The 15650-nt window shown below is 44.2% G+C and overlaps 1 protein-coding gene across 2 annotated transcripts in view; it reads left to right on the forward strand.

The window, feature by feature from the left end:
• The first annotated feature begins 7835 nt into the window (after positions 1-7835).
• The window catches only part of CKAP5 (cytoskeleton associated protein 5), a 113519-nt gene continuing 105704 nt past the window's right edge, over positions 7836-15650 (forward strand). For both annotated transcript variants that reach the window (XM_064364966.1, XM_064364967.1), the window contains exon 1: positions 7836-7917. The gene's annotated coding sequence lies outside the window, so the exon portion shown is untranslated. The remainder of the gene's footprint in view (positions 7918-15650) is intronic.

Here is a 15650-nt window from a genome sequence, read left to right on the forward strand (position 1 = left end):
GGATAAAACAAAGGTTGTGAATTCCTTGTCTGGTTCTCTGGATGTAAAATCTGAAACTAGGGTCAGGCACAGTAATCTCACCACTTTGGGAGGCCAAGAGAGAAGTAAGAAGTATTGCTTGAGGCCAGGAGTTCGAGGTCAGCCTGGGCACATGGCAAGAGCCTATCTCTACAAAAAAATTAAAAAATATTAGCCAGGTGTGGGAGCTCACGCCTGTAGTCCCAGCTGCTTGGGAGGCTGAGGCAGGAGGATCACTTGAGCCCAGGAGTTCAAGGTTACAGTGAGCTATGATCACGCCACTGCATTCCAGCCTGGGTAACAGAGCAGAACCCTGTCACTAAAAATCAAAACCAGAAAAACCCTGAGACTGATAAGTGAGTAGATGGTGGGTCAAGTTCTGACAAACTGGCCATATTTTTGCAAACTCACTCAAAATACAGTCACTGCCTGTCTTTCTTTTTTTTTTTTTTTTGAGACGGAGTTTCTCTCTTGTTACCCAGGCTGGAGTGCAATGGTGAGATCTCGGCTCACCGCAACGTCCGCCTCCTGGGTTCAGGCAATTCTCCTGCCTCAGCCTCCTGAGTAGCTGGGATTACAGGCACGCACCACCGTGCCCAGCTAATTTTTTGTATTTTTAGTAGAGACGGGGTTTCACCATGTTGACCAGGATGGTCTCGATCTCTTGACCTCGTGATCCACCCGCCTTGGCCTCCCAAAGTGTTGGGATTACAGGCGTGAGCCACTGCACCCAGCACTGCCTGTCTTTCTATGGTGTGTGAACAAACTGTGGAATCCAAAATGAAAGGATCTCTGGTCCATAGGAAGGACTCTATGGCATGAACTGAAGCTTTCACCAAACTTAGGCCTGAAGGAAACACAAAATCAATGCATAGGAACTCAGAGGCAGCATCTGCAAGAGCGGAGGGTGCATATGTTTCTAAATGTAATGCACTGATATCCAGGGTTATCCAGTGAGCTTAAGTTCTTTGGTTTCTATCTATGGACATAATGATAAAAAGAAATGTGCTTGAGTCCTTTTTATGGCTACGAAACAGTCTGTAATATGTTTTCAAATGTGAAGATGAGTCAACTAATCCACTTAATAGGATGTGTGTTTTGGGATGTTTTAGGCAGTCTTTGTTTTGAAACATTCCCTCATCTGCCTACTTATTTTCTCTCCACACCATTCTCCCATTAACCAGCTGGAGAGGCTAGCAGAGCTCAGCATAGGGAATAGAGTTTGACTTCCAGTCAAAGCTCCAACTCATTAACTTTGGTCTCCTTGACATGGTGTTAAGGCAGACCCAGACAGCCTAATTAAGGGTCTGAGTTTAAACCCAAGGCTAAGCTAGCCCCAAGCCACACAATCTGCTTATTTCATTTTATAAGACATGAAGAGCCAAGAACTTTCACATATCTTGCCCTTCCTGATGGTTTTCCCTCCAGGCCCTAAAAGCCTGTTGATAGCCTGCTAATGAGGTCCCTTCCTCTCCTTTCTCCTTCCTTCCTCTTTGGTGAGGCTGATGCTTCTGTGGTCAAAGTTCTGGGACAGCCTACGTTTTGGGGGCTATGGAAAATGAATTATGAGAAAAGAAAAAAAAAGGCTATTCATTCCTTCATTCAACCAGCACTTATTCAATGCAATCAAGTGCAAGCCACGGTAGGCTTTGCAATCCTGGAAGACAGCTGGCACTAAAACCACAGGCACTTGAAATCTGCATTAATGTCACCACTGCTGGGGAAATAATGCAGAGGGCACCTGGATTGAAAGCTGAAAGGAAGCTCATCACTGAAGCTGCTCCTTTTAGGCTGGAAATATGGATACATGTCCCATGATAGGGATGCTTCAACCAGAATTCAGCTTGTGATTACAAAAGGATGAGCACTGTCCCAACCTTAACGTGCTTTTTAGAAATGCCCAGCACAGTTATTCAACAGCCACAGTATTTGGCATTTATTTACGGTTTCCAGTTGCAAAAATGAAGCATTCACTTTGATCTCGAATGCCCACAAGGGTTTCACTGCCCTCAGAGGGCAGGATATTCATAAATATACTCCTTATCTAAAAGGACTATTGAAAGGACCCTGAAATAAAGAAAGAGACACACGTAACTCCAATAAATACACAGATAAATGCTATTTGATGATCCCAGATGGCAAAAGATGACTGGGCAAACATTTATTGCATACCTACTATGGGCAAAGTACTGTATAAGATTTTTACAAGGCCCTATGGGATCTGCCACTCCTCACCCTCCACTGTTACAAGATTTCATCTCCTACTTCCCCCTATTGCATACTACTCTGGGCCAGCTAAACGAGCCTCCCTCTTCCTCAGAAATGTAAGGACTTTGCACAGCTCTTGGCCCTTGCTGGCACTTTCTTCCCCTAGATACACTCATGGCTAACTCCTTCACGTTCTTTAAGTCTTTGCTCAAATGTACCCTCAGTGAAATCTACTCTGACCACCCTTTCATATACATACATATATATATATATGTATATATATATATATAATTTTTTTTTTTGAGACGGAGTCACTCTGTTGCCCAGGCTGGAATGCAATGGCATGATATCAGCTCACTGCACCCTTCCACCTCCCGGGTTTAAGTGATTCTCCTGCCTCAGGCTCCCAAGTAGCTGGGCTTACAGGCGCCCACCACCACACCTAGCTAACTTTTGTATTTTTAGTAGAGACAGGGTTTCACCATGTTGGTCAGGCTGGTCTCGATCTCCTGACCTCAGGGGATCCACCTGCCTTGGTCTTCCAAAGTGCTGGGATTATAGGTGTGAGCCACCACACCCGGGCAGTTTTTGTTGTTGTTATTTTTGAGATGGAGTCTCGCTCTTGTCGCTCAGGCTGGAGTGCAATGGCATGATCTCAGCTCACTGCAACCTCCGCCTCCTGGGTTCAAGCAATTCTCCTGCATCAGCCTCCTGAGTAGCTGGAATTATAGGCACCCACCACCACGCCTGGCTAATTTTTGTATTTTTAGTAGAGACAGGGTTTCACCATGTTGGCCACGCTGGTCTCAAACTCCTGGCCTCAGGTGAGGCCTTCTAAAATGCTGGGATTACAGGCATAAGCCACAGCCCCCTGGCCTCCTTTATATATATATTATAGTCACCTGGGTGAGGTGGCTAATGCCTGTAATCCCAGCACTTTGTGAGGCTGATGCAGGAGAATTGCTTGAATCCAGGGGTTTGAGACCATCTTGGGCAACATAATGAGATCCTATCTCTACAAAAAAATTTTTTAAAATAGCCAGGTGTGTTCATGCATGCCTGTAGTCTTAGCTACTCAAGAGGCTGAGGTGGGAGGATCACTTGAGCCCAGGAGGTCAAAGCTGCCGTGAGCTGTGATTATGTCATTGCACTCCAGCCTAGGTGACAGAACAAGACCCCATCTAAAAAAAAAAAAATTGCAGTCTTTCCCTTGAACTATAAGAATCCTAGAAGAAACTCTAGGAAATACCCTTCTCGATATCAGCTTTTTTTTTTTTTTTAAATCCCACTAATAATGAACGTGATTGCTATCGATATCAGCTTTGGCAAATAATTTATGGCTAAGTCCTCAAAAGCAATTGGAACAAAAACAAAAATTGATAAGTGGGACCTACTGAAAGTAAAGAGTTTATGCATAGCAAGAGAAACTAACACAGGAATAACAGACAAACTACAGAATGGGAGAAAATATTCACAAGCTATGCACCCAACAAAGGTCTAATATCCAGAATCTATAAAGAACTTATACCAACAAGTGAAAAACAACCCCATAAAAAAGTGGACAAGCTAGGAGCAGTGGCTCATGCCTATAATCCCAGCACTTTGGGAGGCTGACGTGGGCAATCACCTGAGGCCAGGAGTTTGAGACCAGCCTGACCAACATGGTGAAACCCTGTCTCTACTAAAAATACAAAAATTAGCCAGGCATGGTGGTGGTCGCCTGTAATCCTAACTACTCAGGAGGCTGAGGTGGGAGAATCAGTTGAATCCGGGAGGCAGAGGTTGCAGTGAGTTGAGATCGTGCCACTGCACTCCAGCCTGGGCAACAGAGTGAGACTCTGTCTCTAAATAAATAAATAAGTGAGCAAAGGACATGAACAAACACTTTCAAAAGATATACAAGTGACCAACAAACATACGAAGAAATGCTCATCATCGCTAATCATTAGAGAAATGCAAATCAAAACCACGAGATACCACCTCATACCAGTCAAAATGGCTTTTGTTAAAAAGTAAAAAATTGGCTGGGTGCAGTGGCTCACACCTGTTATCCCAGCACTTTGGGAGGCCGAGACGGGCAGATCACAAGGTCAAGCGATCCGAGACCATCCTGGCCAACCTGGTGAAACCCCGTCTCTACTAAAAATACAAAAATTACCCAGGTGTGGTGGTGGGCACCTGTAATCCCAGCTACTCAGGAGGCTGAGGCAGGAGAATTGCTTGAAGCTAGGAGGTGGAAGGTGCAGTGAGCCAAGATCACACCACTGCACTCCAGCCTGGCGACAGAGACTATGTCTCAAAAAAAAAAAAAAAAAAAGTGAAAAATTAACAGATGCTGTCAAGGCTGCAGAGGAACAGGGACACTTGTACACTGTGGTGGGAATGTAAATTAATTCAGCCACTGTGGAGAGCAGTTTGGAGATTTTTCAAAGAACTAAGAGTTGAACTACCATTCAATGCAGCAATCCCATTACTGGGTATATACTCAAAGGAAAATAAACCATTCTACCAAAAGGACACATGTACCAATTACAGCACTAGTCACAATGGCAAAAACATGGAATCAACCCTTGTGCCCATCAATGGTGGATTCGATAAAGAAAATGTGGTACTAGGCCAGATGCGGTGGCTCACACCTGTAATCCTAGCACTTTGGGAGGTTGAGGTGGGTGGATCACGAGGTCAGGAGTTCAAGACCAGCTTGACCAAGATGGTGAAACCCCATGTCCACTAAAAATACAAAAATTAGTCGGGTGTGATGGCAGGTGCCTGTAATCCCAGCTACTCAGGAGGCTGAGACAGGAGAATTGCTTGAACCCGGGTGGCAGAGGTTGCAGTGAGCCAAGATTGAGCTTCCAGCCTGGGCAACAGAGTGAGACTGTCTCAAAAAAAAAAAAGAAAATGTTGTATACATACACCATGGAATACTATGCAGCCATAAAAAAGAATGAAATCATGTCTTTTGCAGCAGCCTGGATGCAGTTGGAGGCCATAATCCTAAACAAACTAATGCAGAAACAGAAAACCAAATATTGCATGTTCTCACTTAGAAATAGGAGCTAAACATTGGGTACACATGGACATAGAGAAGGGTATGATAGACACTTAGGACTACTAGAGATGGGAGAGTGGGAGAGGAGCAAAGACTGAAAAACTACTGTTGGGTACTATAATCAATACCTACATTTAATCATACCCCAAACCTTAGCATCACACAGTATACCTTTATCACAAATCTACACATGTACCCCCGATTCTAAAATAAAAGTTGAAAAATAAAATAAAATTATAGCCTTTCCAACCCCATTTTCCTATTCCTTTACCCAGTTTTATTCTTTTTCCTTTTCCCACTGGACATATTGTCTAATAACACACTATATAATTTATTTACGCATTGATTGTCTGTGTTTCCTCACTATAGTGTGAGTGCCCCAAGGGGAGGAAATTTTGGGGAGTCTATTTTGTCTACTGATTGTTGCAGTGCCTAGAATAGTCCCTCCACATACTAGGTGCTGATAAACATTTCTTGAATGAATAAATGAATAAATGAGTAGAATCAGACATCTAATGCTCATCTTAAAGTAGGGATGTACCTAAGTTATCCAAGACAAAAAGGGGTTTTGCCACCTTGTTCTAAAACTCTCCAGGACCCCAGACTGCACACACATTCTTTATTAAGCCAATTCCAGATTATCATCACATCCTCTCCTTAAATGTGATCTTCAGTTTATTTCTGGTAATATTTAAATGAAGTAAATATGCCAACAAACAATGACAGAAGAAGATGATTTCTGTATGTCCTCATCAATTTCTCCAAGGTTACCATGACCGTATTGCTTTGATTCATTCCTTTCTTCTTCTCCTATATGTGGTTCTGTCCTCATTGCCCATCCTTTCACTCTTTCCAATCCCCCGTCTGTAGTCTCATTCACTCTATCAATGTGATCCCCAAATCTTTATCATTGATTCTACATCTATTCTTCCAGCTTCCATTGTATATTTTCTAGGCCTACTCGGATGGTTCCATTAGAATGCTTCATTGGTACCTACCAGTAAACAGGTTGTAATTTAAACTCCTCACCCTACCCTTGAGACCGGCTTCTTCTGATTTCCTACTTCCATTGGGCAATCAAATCCTGGAATTCTCTTTGACTCGCCTCCCTAAATGGGATCCACCCTCTCCTTTGCAACTAATTTAGTTAGTTGCCAAATCTTTCATTCTTTCTTGAATCTGCTCTCATTCTCTCTACTGCTAACACCTCATATCAGACTCCTTGCTGGGTTCCCAACTCTAAACCATTTTAGACAATCAAGCTAATTAATTTTCCTAAAGTACAACTCTGATTTTGTCACTCTTTTGCTCAGGAACTCTCAATAGCTCCCCATTATCTACTTAACAAAGTACCAATTCCATACCCTGGTATTCAAGATCCTTTAAGAATTGTTTCTAACCTTCTGTGTCAATCCTGTGTTCCACTACTTCCCAACATAATTTCAGTCCCCAAATCAACCCCACATGTTCAGTCCCATACATATGATGAACTTCCTTGTTTCTGTGCCCTGACTCACACTTTCCCCACTAGACATCTCGCTCCTTCTATGAAGGAAAAAAGAAACACACCATATCAATGGTAAAAATTCATTTTCTTCCCTATTGAGTCCCACTTCTATTAAGTTTCTTATAATTCCAGGAAGGTTCTAACCATTTTCAGGCATGCCCTCAAACACATACATTTATAACCATATATAATAAAATCATTGCACAAGTTCTACAACTTGCTTTTTGTTCAATTAATAAAATTTGTGCATTTTTCTACTCCAGCACATAGATTAACCACATTCTTTTTAACAGGTGCATAGTGTTCTATTGAATGGATATACCATAATTCATGTAAAAAGTTCTCTGTTGATGGACATGTAATTTCACCCAGGCTGGAGTACAGTGGCATGATCATAGCTCACTGCAGCCTTTATCTCCCACACTCCAGCAATCCTCCACCTCCAGCTCCCAAAGCACTGGGATTATAGGCATAAGCCATCATGCCTGGCCTCCAGATTTTTTTTTTTTTTAATCTTAAGCAGTGCTGGCTGGACACAGTGGCTCATGCCTGTAATTCCAGCACTTTCAAAGGCCAAGGCGGATGGATCACTTGAGATCAGCAATTCGAGATCACCCTGGCCAACATGGTGAAACCCCGTCTCTACCAGAAAAAAAAAAAAAAAATTAGCTGGGCATGGTGATGCATGTCTGTAATCCTAGCTACCTGGGATTACTGCAGTACTGCAGTAAACATCCTTGTATAATTTTCTTTTTCTTTGCTTACTTGTGCAGATCTGTAGGACAAATTCCTCAAAGTAGCATTACACTCGGGAGGCTGAGACATGCTGACGTTCAGAAATGCCCAGCTCTACACACACCTTTTGCCCTTCTTTTCGGGGTCGTCGGCAGATCGCCCCCGGCAGCGACCGGTACCCGAGCTGGCAGCGCCAGGTCCAGAGGGAAACACGGCAGCGCGCGGCTCCCTTAAGGGGGCGGGCGGCGCGTGCCCACAGGCCTTTCAAATGGACCAATAAAAGGCCGATGGGCGGTCCGTCGAGGACCAATAAAGAACGAGGACACTGCGGGGTGTGCGGCGGCCCAAGCGGTTTCAAACGGCTTAGAGTAGGCCCCTTGGTTCTGACCCGGCTGAGGTGAGTGGTCGGTGGGCCTGCCCCACCCACGAGGCCCTCGAGGGCAGGTATCGCGCGCGTAGAGCGGCCTCTGGGTCCCAGGGGTTGGGGGGTCTTCAGACGCGCGCCTCCCTTGCCCCACGAGCCCGGCAGGTCTGAGGCGGCGAAGCGGGGCGGAGGCCGGGAGACCTGCGGCGGGCAGGGCGGGGGGCGTGGGCGCTCGTGTGCGGCGGAGGCCAGGGTTGGGCTCCGAGTGGCCAGAGCGCGCCGCAGCGGGGCGCGGGTGGCAGCGCCCGGGGGGCGCTGGCGGCGCAGGGCCGTGCCTGGCCGATGTGATGTACCCGAACCAGGGCGGGGGCCCGGAGAGCCGGCCCTGCTAGAGTGCTCCTCACGTAATTGTCAAGTGTATGAATAACAGCCTCCTAGTGCTGTGGTGGTTGAGAAGGGCCTTGTCGTCTCGGAGCATGACGAGAACGGCGGTACCGGGGCCTGGCCGCACACCTGTGTCCCCTGCCGGCTTGCTGCGATGTGAACGATTCCGATCATCCACCACCCCGCCCTTAACGTTTGTTTGGCTTTCACTCAAGGTGTCGGGAGCGTTCAGGTGTCCTTCCAGCCCTGGAGATGTGGGGGAACCAATACAATAGCTAGCAATGTGGGGTTCAGCAGGCCTTGCTACTTTAAGGTCGGGGCTCAGTGAACTGGATTCTTACTTTTGAGCTCTCCCCTACTAGTTGTAATGGTGGTCATTGTTGGGCAGGATTGAAATGCATTCCGTTCTGTTTCTTGGATAGAAAATGGTGAAAGGGATGTTGCCAGAGTGGCTAGTGTGTGTTAGAAAATATATTCGTGCTGATGAATCTTAACAATGAGTTTTTCATTCAGCATCAATAGAAGTTGAGGTGGTTTTTGCAGAACTTGCCCCAAATTTATGCATGGCTCTAATTTAATTCTCATGGGACCAGGGCATCAAATCTTGGCCCAGAAATGCTGCCTGTCTTATGCATAATTATAGTAATTGAAAACTCATTTTTAGAAAGGTGAGCTTCTCCTTCCTCCATTTTCATCACCCTGAAAAGTCCTTCTTTGACCTAAAGAACCAATAAATGAAGCTAAGAATCTTTTGAAACTTTAAGGAATTGTAAAGGATTTTTGACTTAAGTGACTGGACAAACTGTAATGCTTTTATAAACTTTAGTGATATAAAGGTGAAAGCGATTTATTTTGCCAGCATAAGTTAAATCTAGTTGATAAACTCATGCAAAAAAAAATTTAAATACATTTTTAAAGGCTGTTCACTGAGGCAATGGCAAGCAAAGGTATTCCATAACAATTAACATACCTTTTACTTTATTCTCCATTACTTTAAAGTCTTGATCAGCTTTGAATTATGAACAGTGGTGTGGTAATTCCATCGCACTTTTCTACAACTGACGGTTCAGTTTTAGCAGCAGCTATTTTTCTGTTGTTGTTGTTTTTTTTCTTTTACCAGTTTATTGTAAAGGATACAGATGAAGAGAGGCATAGGTCCAGTAGGTATGAGAGAAGGGTGTGGAGCCCTCACATGAAGTATGTTTGAATATACCAACTCTCTTGTAAACTTTTATCTTAATTCCATCAACCCTTTTCTTTTCTTTCTTTCTTTCTTTTTTTTTTTTTTTTTTTTTTTTTGAGATGGAGTCTCACTCTGTTGCCCAGGCTGGAGTGCAGTGGCATGATCTCAGCTCACTGCAACCTCTGCCTCCTAGGTTCAAGGGATTCTCCCACCTCAGCCTCCCAAGTAGCTGGGACTACTGGTGCGTGTCACGATGCCCAGCTAATTTTTTGTATTTTTAGTAGAGACAGGGTTTCACCATGTTGGGCAGGCTGGTCTGGAACTCCTGATCTCAAGCGATCCACCTGCCTCGGCTTCCCAAGGTGCTGGGATTACAGGGGTGAGCCACCACATCCCGCCAACCCTCACTTTTCTAACTGGAGCTTCCATTAGGACCTGATCAACAGGTTTTGTTTTTGCAATTCTAGGTAGGGGAAGTGTTCCCCAGACAGACATAATATCCATTCCCATAAAACATTTACGTATAGGAGACACAGCTTCCAACTTTCATAGTTGTGTCAACACATTTTTGTATTCTCTCATTTTTTTTTTTTTTTTTTGAGATCAGATCTCACTCTGTTGCCCTGGCTGCAGTGCAGTGCTGCAATTATGGCTCACTGCAGTCTTGACCTCCAGGGCTCAGGTGATCCTCCCATCTCAGCCTCCAAGTAGCTGGGACTACAGGTATGCATCACCATGCCTGGCAAATTTTTAAATTTTTTGTAGCGATGCGGTTTCGCCTTGTTGCCCAGCCTGGTCTTGAATTCCTGGGCTCAAGGGGTCCTTCTGTCTCGGCCTCCCAAAATTCTGGGGTTACAGGTGTCAACCAGTATGACTGGCCTTCTCTTAATCTAGTTGTAGCCCTCTTCAGGACTTCACAAATGGCTCTTGGTACCACTGTGCCTGGGGCTTCTATATGAAGGAGTCCCAGGAATTTCTCTTCACCACTCCCTGACCATTTTACCTACTTGTATACAGAAGACTTGGGGTCCCCAGCCAAGAGACACTTGCCCATTTGTCAGTTTTTTTTTGAGATGGAGTCTTGCTCTGTCACCAGGCTGGAGTGCAGTGGTGCAATCTCGGCTCACTGCAACCTCCGCCTTCTGGGTTCAAGTGATTCCCCTGCCTCAGCCTCCCGAGTAGCTGGGACTACAGGTGCGTGCCACTACACCCAACAAATTTTTTTGTATTTTGGTAGAGACGAGATTTCACCGTGTTGGCCGGGGTGGTCTCGATCTCCTGACCTCATGATCCGCCTGCCTCGGCCTCCCAAAGCACTGGGATTACAGGCGTGAGCCACTACACCCAGCCTGTCAGTCTTTATCTTTTGACTCATCTGCCTATTGCCCTATCAATTTCAGATTGGATTTCTCATTGTAATCTGCCTCCTGACTTAGAATTTCTCCAAACTGGGGTAAATATAGCAAACTTATTTGGAACCCCTTAATATTGGGAGACTATCAGGGGCTCCCTTTGGCGCCCATGCTAGTCTTAAATTCCTAGGCTCAAGTGATCATCTGGCCTAGTCCTCCCAAAGTTCTGTGATCACGGGCATGAGCCACCATACCCTGCTACCTTATTTCTTAATAACCATTTAAAAATTTCCACCTTCTGTGGTGAATCCATTTGCCCTCTGTCTCACCATTCTCTTAGCCTAATGGTTTTTTTTTTTTTTTTTTTTTTTGAGACGGAGTTTCGCTCTTGTTACCCAGGCTGGAGTGCAATGGCGCGATCTCAGCTCACTGCAACCTCCGCCTCCCGGGTTCAGGCAATTCTCCTGCCTCAGCCTCCTGAGTAGCTGGGATTACAGGCATGTGCCACCATGCCTAGCTAACTTTTTGAATTTTTAGTAGAGATGGGGTTTCACCATGTTGACCAGGATGGTCTCGATTTCTTGACCTCGTGATCCACCTGCCTCGGCCTCCCAAAGTGCTGGGATTACAGGCGTGAGCCACCGCGCCCGGCAGCCTAATGGTTTTATTAGCATCTGTAAGACCCATGAGAGGAAACAGACAGCACATTTGGTAAGGCTTCTCGAACTGTCTTTTGATTTTGCAGTGGTAAGGTTATCCACATTAAGGAGTCCACCCTTAACCACAGCATTTACCATGACCTGGGAAGTGGGCATATTTAGAGGGTAAATGTCCTAGTCATCATAAAGCCATTTTCACATGGCTTGCATATGAAACATCAGTGGCTCTATCTGGATCTGGGGTGTTCCACTTGGCATTTATAGGTAGAATCAGACTGTTCTCAAGAAGCTGATGATACTAATGCACAAAGTGAAACAATTCTTTCACATTGTAGCCCCTGGTTTCAATAGTTCCTTGGTTTTACAGACCACCTTCTTCCTTACCAGAGGTCTTAGAAGCACTTTCTGTTGTCCCAGCATAAATTTCCCTTGGGGGACAGATTTGAGGCTAGTAGCCTAAGCTCACACACTTACTGAAATCTGAGCTTAGTCTAGCAGGAAGGTCCAACCCACCACTCTCTTAATTTCATTTTAGCTGTTACAGATAACAATAACCAAGGGATTTAACATCACACTTCTTAAATACTAGTTTGCATCTCCTCATGTATCCCTTGAACCAACTCCCAGGCAGTTGGATCCATCTGTAGATTCCGTGATTAACTTTTTCTTGAGACAGAGTCCAACTCTCACCCAGACTGGAGTGCAGTGGCGCGATCTCGGCTCACTATAGTCTCCACCTCCCGGGTTCAAGCAATTCTTCTGCCTTAGCCTCTTGAGTAGCTGGGACTACAGGTGCATGCCACCATGCCCAGCTAATTTTTTATTATTTTTTAGTAGAGACAGGGTTTCACCATGTTAGCCAGGATGATTTAGATATCTTGACCTTGTGATCCACCCACCTCAGCCTCCCAAAGTGCTGGGATTACAGTCGTGAGCCACTGCGCTGGCTCCATAGATAAATTTTACCTTTAGTAATTGATGACAGCACAGCTTCGGCTCCTTGCCATAAGTGACCACTTGGCCACTCAGTAATCAAAGATTCTTCGTCCCCATCCTTTTATCTTTTTTCTTCCCAAACCATATGTGTCTGTGAGCCAAAGTCATTCTAGCAAATCCCAATTCTGACAATTTAGAATAACAAACTTTAGTAAGTTTATCTTATACGTTTATACAATAGAATATTTCTGTGACCTCAGATATGTGGGAGCTTTTCCCCACCTGCCAAGCAAGTAGTTCTTGAGCAGTGGACACCACCTGTGTGTCCTCTAATTCAGTTCAATTCTAACACTTTTTTTTTTTTGAGACAGAGTCGCTCTGTCACCCAGGCTGGAGTGCAGTGGCGTGATCTTGGCTCACTGCAACCTCCGCCTCCCGGGTTCAAGCAATTCTCCTGCCTCAGCCTCCTGAGTAGCTGGGATTACAAGCACCTGCCACCACGCCCAGCTAATTTTTTGTATTTTTAGTAGAGACGATTTTTCCATGTTGGCCAGGCTGGTCTCGAACTTCTCACCTCAGGTGATCTGGCCACCTCAGCCTCCCAAAGTGCTAGGATTACAGGTATGAGCCACTGCGCCTGGCCAATTCTGACACTATCTGGAGGTAGTGTCAGATCCCACAGATTGAGGGTTTAGTCCCACAAGACTGCCCCCAACTCAGATGCCAGTCTGAAACCCCAGGTTTTTTTTTTTTTTACCTGTGCTTCTGTAGACTGACTGACTGTGTAAATGGGCATTCCTATAACCCCCCTCCTTGGGTTTGATTAATTTGCTAGAGCTGTTCACAGAACTCCGGAAAACATATTTTCCAGCCAGTTTATTATAAAGGATATTGCAAAGGATACAGATGAAGAGCTATATAGGGGAGGTATGGGGGAAGAGGCATGGATCTTCCACGCCCTCTCTGGGCACACTATGCTCCAGAGACCACCATGTGTTCAACTCTCAATTGCTCCAGCAGCGAAGTTTTAATTCTAATAAATTTGAGTACCTTAATATTATGAACCCTGTTCAAGGTTTTTGGTAAGCAATTAAAAATAATAAACCTCTTTAACAGTGCCTTAGGATAAGTATTAAAAATTTTGACAGTGAATGAATATGTTAGGGTAAAGCCAGGCTCTCTTATGCTCCTTTAATGCGGTCTTATTTATTCATTGAATAGATACTGAGATTGATGTTTAATGTCTGTTACACATTGTTCTAAATTCAGGGAATACACTGGTGAAACAGAAGAAGACAAAGGCCCTGACCTAAGGGAGTGTGACAGTTTTATCTCTCAAACAATTTACTGTAGCAAATTATAGTTTCTGTAATCCCTCTAGGCTCAGTTCTGGTCCTTGAATAAAATACATGCCCAGATATTTTCACTAGCAGTAGCTAACATGTATTGAATGTTTACTGGGTCCCACAGTTTATTTTTTTATATATTTTTTGAGACAGTGTCTTGCTTTGTCACCCAGGCTGGAGTGCAGTGGTGTGATCATGGCTCACTGTAGCCTCAACCTCCTGTGTTCAATTGATCCTCCCACCTCAGCCTCCCGAGTAGATGGGACTACAGGCACATGCCAGCACACCCAGCTAATTTTTGTATTTTTTTGTAGAAACGGGGTTTTGCCATGTTGCCCAGGTTGGTCTCAAACTCCTGGACTTAAGCAATCTGCCCTCCTCAGCCTCCCAAAGTGCTGGAATTACAAGCATAAGCCACCATGCCTAGCCACACTTTATCTTTTTTTTTTTTTTTAATTTTATTTTTTCTTTGCGTGCACTTAGGGCATAGCCACACTTTATCTTTTTTTAGCCTCACAGTGTTTTACAGATGAGGAAACTGAGTCTTAAAGAGGCTGTGCAACTTGCTTAAAATCATAGAACTAAGTGATAGAACCTGACTTTGAACCCAAGTTAGTCTGTTTCTAGGGCCTTTGCTCTTATCTTAACCTATGGTTGTACTATGTGAAGTAAGGATCTGTAGGAGAATTCAGGAGCAATTTCTGGGTAGAATTCCCCCAACCCCTTTAAAAAAAGTACTACCGGAGATATGATGAAAAGGCATGATAGTTTTTAGAGGGAAGATGGGGCAATGAAGAATAGCATTTACCATATGGGAGATGGACAACTGTGGCAGTGGTGGGGGTTAGCTAAAGGGATACATAAAAATTGAGTTCTTAATCTAATTAGGATTGATGGATTCTTGGTAGTCAATGTTGGAGAGTTTTAAGGTTTTTAGATGATTTTCCTATCTTTCCTCTGGAGTTTAGAATACATTACTTAGCTAATTTCTATCAGACCAGTTACTCTACCTACTTAATGTATATATCTCCAACACATTACACTTATTCATTTCGACCTTTACATTCTGTTCTGGAACTTCCCACTTCACTCTACCCCTACTCCCAGCCTATGTTACTGACACCCTCAGGTCTCAATTTAAATATGTCATCTCTTAAAGAGATATTTTTCTTAGCTCTCAGAGGAGCCCTTTTGGTCACTTTTATGTCACTTTTCCTTATTTACTTCATAGCATATATTATGTAATTTTTTATTGTTTGTCTATATATTGTTAGATTTTTCTCGTAGAAATGCAAGCAGGGCATAGATTGTTTTTCCCCCTGTGAGTTTACCTCAATGGCTCAACAGTGCCTGCAACAAACTAGGTGGTCAAAAATATTTGTTCAACAAAATTGGCCAAAACTGGCATCATCTTCTCTGTACAATGAGGTGATAAAAACAGCATCTGACTAACCAGTTGGCTGTGTTTCTGTCTTTATTTTTTTATTTTTATTTTTATATTCTAAAAATATTGTGACAAGGTTGGCTCAGCAGTGTTTTTTTTGTTGTTGTTGTTGTTGTTGTTTTGTTTTGTTTTTTGAGATGGAGTCTCCCAGGCTGGAGTGTGTGGTGGTCCGATCTCTGCTTACTGGAACCTCTACCTCCCAGGCTCAAGGGATCCTTCCACTTCAGCCTCTAGGGGCTGGGACTGCAGGCGAGTGCCACCATGCCTGGCTAATTTTTTATTTTTTGTAGAAGCAAGATATCATTATGTTGCCTAGGATGGTCTTGAACTCCTGGACTCAAGTGATCTGCCTGCCTCGGCCTCCCAGAGTGCTAAAGTGCTGGGATTATAGGCATGAGCCACTGTGCTCAGTCCTCAATTTTTTTGTGTGTGGAGACACAGTCTCAGTATATTGCCTAGACT

This window comes from Aotus nancymaae, unplaced genomic scaffold, assembly GCF_030222135.1.
Source record: "Aotus nancymaae isolate 86718 unplaced genomic scaffold, 86718_ANA_hifiasm-v0.15.2.pri h1tg000059l, whole genome shotgun sequence".
Taxonomy (NCBI): Eukaryota; Metazoa; Chordata; class Mammalia; order Primates; family Aotidae; genus Aotus; species Aotus nancymaae.